Raw genomic sequence first — 10000 nt, 5'->3', positions numbered from 1 at the left:
GCATGGATCATCCACATGACTAAGTACTGGTGAAAATATAATTTTCCGACATTTTGGCAGTGTCTCCAGTAAATTATCGACTAATAATCTCATTCACTAACAAAGATAAACATACTTCTGTCTATTATGCTTTCGTAAATACACGCATGCGCAGAGAGTGATACAGAGATATACAGATGAAGAAACAGAGATTGACATGTATAGAGGAATTATGTGAAGGAGACAGAGAGAGAGTGTGTGTGTATGTGAGTGAGTGAGTCAGAATATGGTAGAAATATGAACACGTATACATATATACGACGACATAATTTTATTTGTGTCAGTTGGCAAGAAAACGTTAGAAGGAAAGATTTACAGAATTGCGCTTCCTTTACACACGTTATTCACGTATATATATATATATATATATGTGTGTGTGTGTGTGTTTGTGTTTGTGTCTGTCATTAACCAATCTCTACACCTACGCTAAGCAAAAATTGTCTTTGTTCTACATAGTATGATACAGGTTGCCATAGAAATTACAGATGGCAGCATGCTGTTATTTGTAGCATGGTCTGTTGTTTATTTCATTTCTATTCTTTTTCACATATACTACGAACGGTGCCGAAAGAGACAAGTAGCATATTAAAAGTATGGCGGCTAACAGGCTGAATCGTTAGCACACCGTACAGAATGCTCAGCGGTAGTTTTTCTATCTCCGTGTTCTCAGTTCAAATTGCGCCGGAGTCGACTTTTTCTCTTTTGACTTCGTGCTCGATAAGATAAGTACCAGGCAAGTACTAGAGTCGATGGAATAGACATGTCTCTTATCTGAAATTACTGTCCTTGTGCCGAAATCTGAAATCAATTTTAAAGTAAACGTAGATTATATATATTTAAGACACTTGCTATGCACCCACAAAATAATCCGTTCGGTCCTATTGAGGAATACCTAAAAATGTCCTTTATAATACCTCCGGGTTATCCATGCCATGTGAGGTAATTCAGATACGTAGAAATTCTATTGAAGGTTGTGAGCTGGCAGAAACATTAGCACACCGGGCGAAATGCTTAACGGTATTTCGTCTGCTGTTACGCTCTGTGTTAAAATTCCGCCGAGGTCAACTTTGCTTTTCATCCTTTCGGGGTCGATTAAATAAGTACCAGTTACGCACTGGGGTCGATGTAATCGACTTAATCCGTTTGTCTGTCCTTGTTTGTCCCCTCTGTGTAGCCCCTTGTGGCCAGTAAAGAAATAAAAGAAATAAGAATGTGTGCTAAAGACCCTCAGATGCATTGTTCTTTTATATATGTATTTGCCTTTTCTCACTGTATATCCTGCATATTTTAGGTACGAATTGCGTTAAGAGCACACATGGACAAGAATAATGAGGAAAATGTGCATTCAATGAATTGATAATTTATTCGTTCCATCCACTGAATACTTTTCCTGAGACCTTCGTGGATCCATATTTCACGATCTTTTTATCTATCTTTCCCTATCTCTCTTCGCTCTCTCTTTCTCTCACTCTTTGTCTCTCTCTAACTATCTACCTATCTGTGTGTATGCGTGTGTGCAAATTTGTGGTCAGTTCCATATGTCGATTCTCATACAATATATTTTCTATAGTATTGGCATAAGGTCACACATCCCACAGAGGGCCGTCACGACTAAAATCAGTCCAACTTCTGGACCTGATTTTATCAATTCAACTGCAGAACTACAAAATATATAGTTTAAGTCGTCAATGAAACTATTTAACTTCAATGGAAAAAATGGAGCCTTTAAAGAACTATTCATTAAATGAATACGAAATATTCTTCTGTGGTATGCCTAAATATCAGTATATGAATTCAACTCCATACATTCATAGTCGTTGCTTCACTTAATATTACCACAGTTTTTCTATTAAATCTTGATGCACTAGTAATTATTCACAAACGTATTCAATATGTCAAAGACGACAGTTTAGCTTCCTTCAATGTATGAAAGAGTCCAGATGGAAATTAAAGGACAAAAGGATATGTTCGATATCTTATATGATTAGTATTCCTTCAATACAGATCCGACTAGTTCACATACGCTATGAGTTCATAGTCCCGTATAATTATGGACGCTTTCCATACCAACATTCATTGTAACGAATGAATAGCTATTGATCAGAGCCTTTAAAATCAATACAACACGCTGCTTCTATTCGCAATCTCCATGCGAACGCCCATGTTTGTCAGGATAGTAGAATGGACAAATATTGAAAAACCAAAAGTTTGGGGATGTAATGTGTGTTTATAATCTAGGTTGGCTAGATAAACGACATAAATTTTAGTAGCGAATGTTATACTTCTTGAGGCTTTCTGGTACGTACACACACAATTATATATATATATATATATATATATATATATATATATATATAATGTGTATGTGTACGTGTGTGTTTTGGGTCTTCCATGAGTATGAGTAAGTATCTCATTCATTTCTTATGCCATATTATCACTGACGAGGGAGGGTTCTTACGAACTAACCATGAAATCGGTTCGATATGGTAATAATGGAATTTTTTTGAAATTTCTGTCGACCTTTTTCGAGAAGCGTGCGTATTGTGAAAAATTATTTGGTTATGGACAATATGTTCAATTCGGCATATTATCATTAGAAATGTTTTCGTTTGCCCTTATTTATAAGTTGTATATATATATATATATATATTTATAAGTTGTATATAATATATATATATATATAATATATATATATATATATATATATATATATATATATATAATTATATTAATATATATATATATATATATATATAATAATAAATATTAGGGAATATATCCAAATTTACAGGGAAAAAAAATCAGATTTAGGATTAAATCCAATTTTATAGTAAAATATATAAATATTAATTGATTAAGTCTTTCTTGTTTGTTTTGCAAAATAGTGGTTTTGTCTCAAATAATATTTTATATATATATATATAGATTATAATATATTATTATATATATATATATATATATATATATATATATATATATATTATATATATATATATATATATATATATATATATATATATATTATATATATATATATATTATATATGTGAAGGCGCATGGCTCAGTGGTTAGAGCGTCGAGCTTACGATCGTGAGGTTGTGAGCTCGAATCCCGGACCGGGCTGCGTGTTGTGTTCTTGAGCAAGGCACTTTATTTCACGTTGCTCCAGTTCACTCAGCTGTAGAAATGAGTCACTGGTGCCAAGCTGTATCGACCTTTGTCTTTCCCTTGGATAACACTGGTGGCGTGGAGAGGGGAGGCTGGTATGCATGGGCGACTGCTGGCCTTCCATAAACAACCTTGCCCGGACTTGTGTCTAGGAGGGTAACTTTCTAGGTGCAATCCCATGGTCATTCATGACCGAAGGGGGTCTTTACCCTTTATATATATATATATATATATACACACACACTCAGTCATTATAATATCAGAATATAGCAACTTGTTAATATTGTTTCCGGTTCTCTGTGATTCCGTTTCGCATCCTCTCGAGTGTAACTTCGCTCCACAGCCTTCCGGTGTTCAACAATTCGATAGATCCATAGCCTAGTGAACTCCAAAGCCATTTCTTCTTCTTTTTCTTTTTCTTCTTCTTCTTCTTCTTCTTCTTCTTCTTCTTCTTCTTCTTCTTCTTCTAATTCTTCTTGTAATTCATCTTCTAATTCTTCTTCTGTTTCGTCTTCTTTCTCTTCTCCTCCTTCTCCTTTTTCTTCTTTTCCATTTCTTCTCTTCCTCTCCTCTGCCTCCGCCTTCGCTTTTCTTCTTCTTCCTCCTCCTTCTTTTCCACTTCTTCTCTTCCCCCTCCCCGCCTCCTCTCTTCTTGTTCTTTTTCTCCTCGTCCTTCTTTTTCTTCTTCTTCCTTCTCCTCCTTCTCCTTTTCCTTCTTTTTTTACCATTTCTTCTCTGCCCTTTTTACCACTTCTTCCCTTCTCTGCCTCCCCTTTTTCGTATTCTTCCCTCTTCCTCCTCGTCTTCTTCCACTTCTTCTTCCCAATTGCGCCATGTTACGCTTTATATTCTTGTTAGATATTATAGAATTTCTTTAGCCACAGTAAAAGAAAGCTTACTGCAACAAATTGTCCGATATCGGGGCAAAGATTCAATCCATTTTAGAGTTAAGATTCTACATGTGCAGGCCCAAATAATTTATGGAAAGCTTCAAACATGATTCAAACACACATCCCCATTAATAAAGTGGGAAAATACCATCTAACGCTCAATTTGTCGACGTACAATTTCTCCTCATACGAATATTGTAGGCACCAAAACACCGTTCGTACTCGCACGCATAATCATGTATTTATTGCATGTGCATCTAGATACCCCACACATCTATGTATATATATATATATATATATACATATATATATATATATATATGTTTATATATATTTGTGAACGAATGTATGTACGCTAATTACGAGTAGCATTTTATAAATTTTGTGACGTTCCATCGCCATTTCCAACTTCAGTTATTCACTTTATTTCATCATATGATGTTTTATTTCATTTTGTGAATTTCCAATTTATTCTATGAATTGTTTTTTATACCTCATTTGCCTACCCGTGCACGCTAAGGTAATTTACTCGCTGTGATACAGATAATTTCGATAAATTTTTAAAATTTTTTGTTTCGAATAAAATATAATCAACTAAATTTATAACCGTCCCTTCAACAGCGGCACAAACGTAAGCGTTTAGCTGTGAGCAGTAACAGCTTTCAAAAAGGCTTTGATATGTGTTTTATATGTGCATGACGAGAGAGAGATAACCACCTACTGTACAACTAAGAACCATCATTGCATCTGATGTGGTTTTTTAAACCAGACAATTTCTGGTGCTGTGTTCGGTTCTTTCCATTGGCAAGATTTTGAAGTTTCAACGCATCTACGAATATCCATATTTTTTGTGTCCTTGAAGACGTTATATAAATGAACAGATTGGACCGAAAAGAATCTTCAGAGAAAAAAGTTTCGGCCTTGTGCCTAGAGTAGAAAGGAATATTTTTTGGAACCAAATGTCTTTATTCCTGGTAATTGTAGATTACGGTGGTGGCAGTATTTTAGTTGGCTGCTTATTTATTCTTTTGATTCTTGATATATATGTATTTTTGTATCTCTTGGGCGCCTACTTCAGCTAGATCTTGTGGGCTTCGTAGGGGTGTATTCTTGAAAATCAGTAGGTGACACCGTTCTTAATCCTCTGCCCATCTGTTTTAATGTCGGAAGAATTGTATCTCAACCACCTGTGCACGTATATGTATATGCATGTGTATGCGTATCTGAATATATATATATATATATATAATACATATATATATATATACATATGAGCAAGTGTGTGTGTGAGCTGCAATCCACTGATATATACTCTTTACTCATTACTCTTTTACTTGTTTCAGTCATTTGACTGCGGCCATGATGGAGCACCGCCTTTAATCGAGCAATTCGACCTCAGGACTTATTCTTTTTGTAAGCCTAGTACTTATTCTATCGGTCTCTTTTGCCGAACCGCTAAGTAACGGGGACATAAACACACCAGCATCGGTTGTCAAGCAATGCTAGGGGGACAAACACAGATACACAAACACACATACATATATATATACATATATACGACAGGCTTCTTTCAGTTTCCGTCTGCCAAATCCACTCACAAGGCATTGGTCGGCCCGGGCTATAGCAGAAGACACTTGCCCAAGATGCCATGCAGTGGGACTGAACCGGAATCATGTGGTTGGTTAGCAAGCTACTTACCACACAGCACTCTTGCGCCTTATATGTATATATATATATATATTATATATATATTATATAATAATATATATTATATCATATATATCTATCTATATATATATATATAATATATATATATATATATATATATATTATATATAATATATATATATATATATATATACGCACGGTGTATGCACAAACAAATACACACACACACATTTATATATTGTATATCAATATTATAATGCAACTTATGTAATGTAGTATTATATATTTTAACGTTGTACACGTATATTTGTATTTACTTTTCTTGTTTGGTACAATATGAAACTTTATCGATTAGAGTTACCGTAAAAGTCTTTCCAGCTGTCACCATCTCCTTTTCACACATGGTAAATCTAGAATTAAATTATGGAATGTGTCTTGCCCACTCAAGCAAAGATTTTATTTATGGAAGGTTCGACTGCTATTTCTAACAATTTGAGTGTCTACTTAGAAGTGTCCTGCAGTAGCTCACTAATGAAGTACTTTTTATTGATAGTACAGTTAGACGCAAGCGAATTATTATATATTGCTGTAACTTAAACTCTTAGCGAAAGTAGGCATAGTAGTAGATTTGTAGTTGATGATATAATAACGTCTCGGCTAAGAAGATAACTGGCAGGTGTCATACTCTATGACCTTGGTTCTTAATCTAACTTATCAATTTAGTTATATGTCATCTTTGACATAAACCCTTCGTTGATCGGTTTTCGACACGAGCTAAACCAATCTGTTTACCTGGAAGACATTTATCCTTTCATATAAATGAAGTAATCGTTTGTTTTTCACTATCCTAGATTATGTTTTGCTGCAGCTATATTGGCTGGCTAACTATTGGATACCGATATTTTATGATAGAAATCTTCTTGAAGCGTATTTTGCTCACGCGAGTTTCCTGCTACATAAAAATATCTGATACATATTTCGTAAAATTCATAAAACTGACGTGAAAAATTATCTTCAAACATACATTTAATTTACAGATATAAAATTGGAATTTTGTTAAGCCTATTTGATATGTTGCATATGGAATCCAAATTTATTCACATATAGTTTTAGTTATTTGTTTAATGATGCCTTTCAATACAAAGACGTAGTTGTTGCAAGCTAAAAGTATGAATTACAGTGTTGAGAAATTATAAATATGTTTATCGATAGAATTTATGAAAACTTAACAAGGTGCATTTGCCAATGAATATATATATTTTACGGTAGGTAATATATTTTGCATATACAAATATTTGGCTATTGTTACACCTGCAGTATCTGTTATTCTGTCAAAATAATACATATAAATTGAAAGGAGATATGAACCTCCTCATTAACTGCAAATGTCAGAAGTATAGCCGTTTTATTTTCTAGTTAATATAATACGAAACAATGAAATATCGAAACAGTGTGATTATTATGCTAGACATACAATTTTGGCGACGTTTACTCTCCAGGCCGATAGGGAGGATATATGCCCATATCTTCGCAAACCCTCTCACACAAAGGCTATCGACCGTGTGAAAAAAACCCTCGGACAACTGCAAAATGCAAATTGACAGGAAATCAAGTACTTGCATGACAGGATATTTTCGAAGGTTGATTTTCTTGAGAGAACTATGTTAGTTGAGAGAACTATGTTAGATGATAATGCGGAGCCAACGCGACTGAGGAGGTTGGGAGGGATGTTAGGTTTGGAATATAAACAGGCATATCTGAAGAACAGAGAATACCTTAGTGTGTATAGACGAAAAAAAAAAACAGTATGGAGATGCTTAAAATATATTGACAGAAGAGTTCATATCAATCAACAGAGTGACTCTTATTTGAATTCGGTTAGGGTACGCCGTACAGCGGGAGGTGCAATGGCCCAGTGGTCAGGGCAGTGGACTCGCGGTCGGAGGATCGCGGTTTCGATTCCCAGACCGAGCATTGTGTGTGTTTATTGAGCGAAAACACCTAAAAAGGCTCCACGAGGCTCCGGCAGGGGATGGCAACCCCTGTTGTACTCTTTTTCCACAACTTTCTCTCACTCTCTCTTCCTGTTTCTTGAGTAACGCTGCGATGGTCTAGCGTCCCGTCCAATTGGGGGGAACATAAACGCCACAGAAACCGGGAAACAGGGCCCATGAGCCTGGCTAGGCTTGAAAAGGGTGATGTTTATCGTTTATGCTTTATAGCATGTAGTACTGTCATATATGTAGGAGCAGTGCTCCATAGTCAGTCTTTACCTGAGCTCTGTACTATGTGTTTTGTTATTGAGGATGAAGCATTTTCGGCCTATGTATGGGACGGTTCAGTGTGTATCATTTAGCCTTTGTTATGATGAATATCCATGATTGGCAGGAGAGATCCTCAGTTATACTTAGGTCGATTTGGTTTTCTTTGTTGCGATCTTAAAGTGTTTAACATCGTGCTGTGCTTGTTTTGCGAGACAGATATGTCTTTCTTGGTACGCGTAGAGATATTCTTTTGGAGTCGTTGAAGAAGACTTATTGGATATATTTCCATGCGATAATGCAATAATGAAGCGAAATAACTTGTTATGGTTATGTCTACTGATATTCTTCAGAAATTGTAGCTAGCTAACGCATCAGAACCCACCCGGTATTGATTTATAAAATCGTTTAATATACTTTTATAGTATCTTATAGTATATCATATTATATGCAGTAAATTCGATATTATGTTATTAGGGTTGCATAACGAGTATATATGTATATTACGGTTGCATAGGATATTAGGGTGGCATAACCAAATACCGGGTAGCTACAAGTCATTAGAGGTGAAATAAGGTTAGCCATAAAGAGCCCAAATTAGACATGCATGATAAAAGAGTAAGGAAGTTTAGTGAGGAAATATAATGGCATCTCCTACGCAGGAATAGGGATGTTGTAATTAACGTTAATTATATATATATATATATATATATATATATATATATATATCTATATATATTATATATATTATATACATTCAGGGTGAATATTGATAAATGTAAGCCCCGTATATGCCAGCTATTAGCAGAGGTGAGAGGATATATGAATCAAATGAAATAAACAGAACACAAAGGATGTCGCAGTACACGTGTTTCAAGCTTTATAAAACAAATTATTCTTACATCATATTCTTATACTTGATGTAAGAATAAGTTGTTTTATAAAGCTTGAAACACGTGTACCGCGACATCCTTTGTGTTCTGTTTTATTTTATTGATACCTACCTACATATATATATATATATATATATATATATATATATATATATATATATATATGTAAATGCAATATGTGACAATTATTCAGTAGCCATGATAAAGCTCCGAGATTCAGATGTCGGGGTGCAAATCCACGCTGCCATCTCCTCAGTTATCTGGCCATCGGAAAAAATGCCATAACATCCAAAACTCGGAGTTTTATCATGGCTACCGAATAACTGTCACATATTATATTTACAGATAAATTCCTCTATTTACATAATATCGAGTTCTCTTTCATTCTTTTGTTGTCTTACCATTTCTACCAATATATATATATGTATGTATGTATGTATGTATGTATGTATGTATATTTGGAGAGAGAGAGGCGGAGGAGATACACTAGGGATATATATACTCCATAAGGATACGCTGTGAAAGTGCGATCTAATTGTACGTTAGTGAAACAAGGAATGCGGGTCGAAGAGGCGGGAATTTTACTCTCAGTTATTCACAGACGAAGTCTATATTGAAAGGATTCATTTTCTCTACATAAGAATTTGGTGATTCAAGGAATAAAAGATTCGGGATAATGTGCTGAAATGTTAATTAAGTATTAGAAATAATGATTTATAATTTCATAATGAGAAAAACCAGTGGCGAAATTGATACAGAGTAAAAAGAAGAGCATCTTTGCATTAATTATCAATAATTACTTTAGACTGATTCTGCGGTTATTTATTTTTTCTATCGATATTGACTGCTCGGCGTTGCTGGCAACGATATAGATCGATATGCATCCACGCGCATTTACTGTCAAAGTATTGGTCACTCCGAGGCTATGGTAGAAGAAATATACCCAAAATATGATTAAGTCGTATCGAACCGCGGAATCACATGCCTTAAGTTATGCTCGCGCATACATATGAGCACGTATTTATATATACACACACGTCTGCATGATCATATATAACGCAGCAACACTAACAGATATATA

This window comes from Octopus sinensis, linkage group LG5, assembly GCF_006345805.1.
Source record: "Octopus sinensis linkage group LG5, ASM634580v1, whole genome shotgun sequence".
Lineage (NCBI taxonomy): Eukaryota > Metazoa > Mollusca > Cephalopoda > Octopoda > Octopodidae > Octopus > Octopus sinensis.
The sequence above is the reverse complement of the archived record's forward strand: the minus strand, read 5'-3'. Positions refer to the sequence as shown.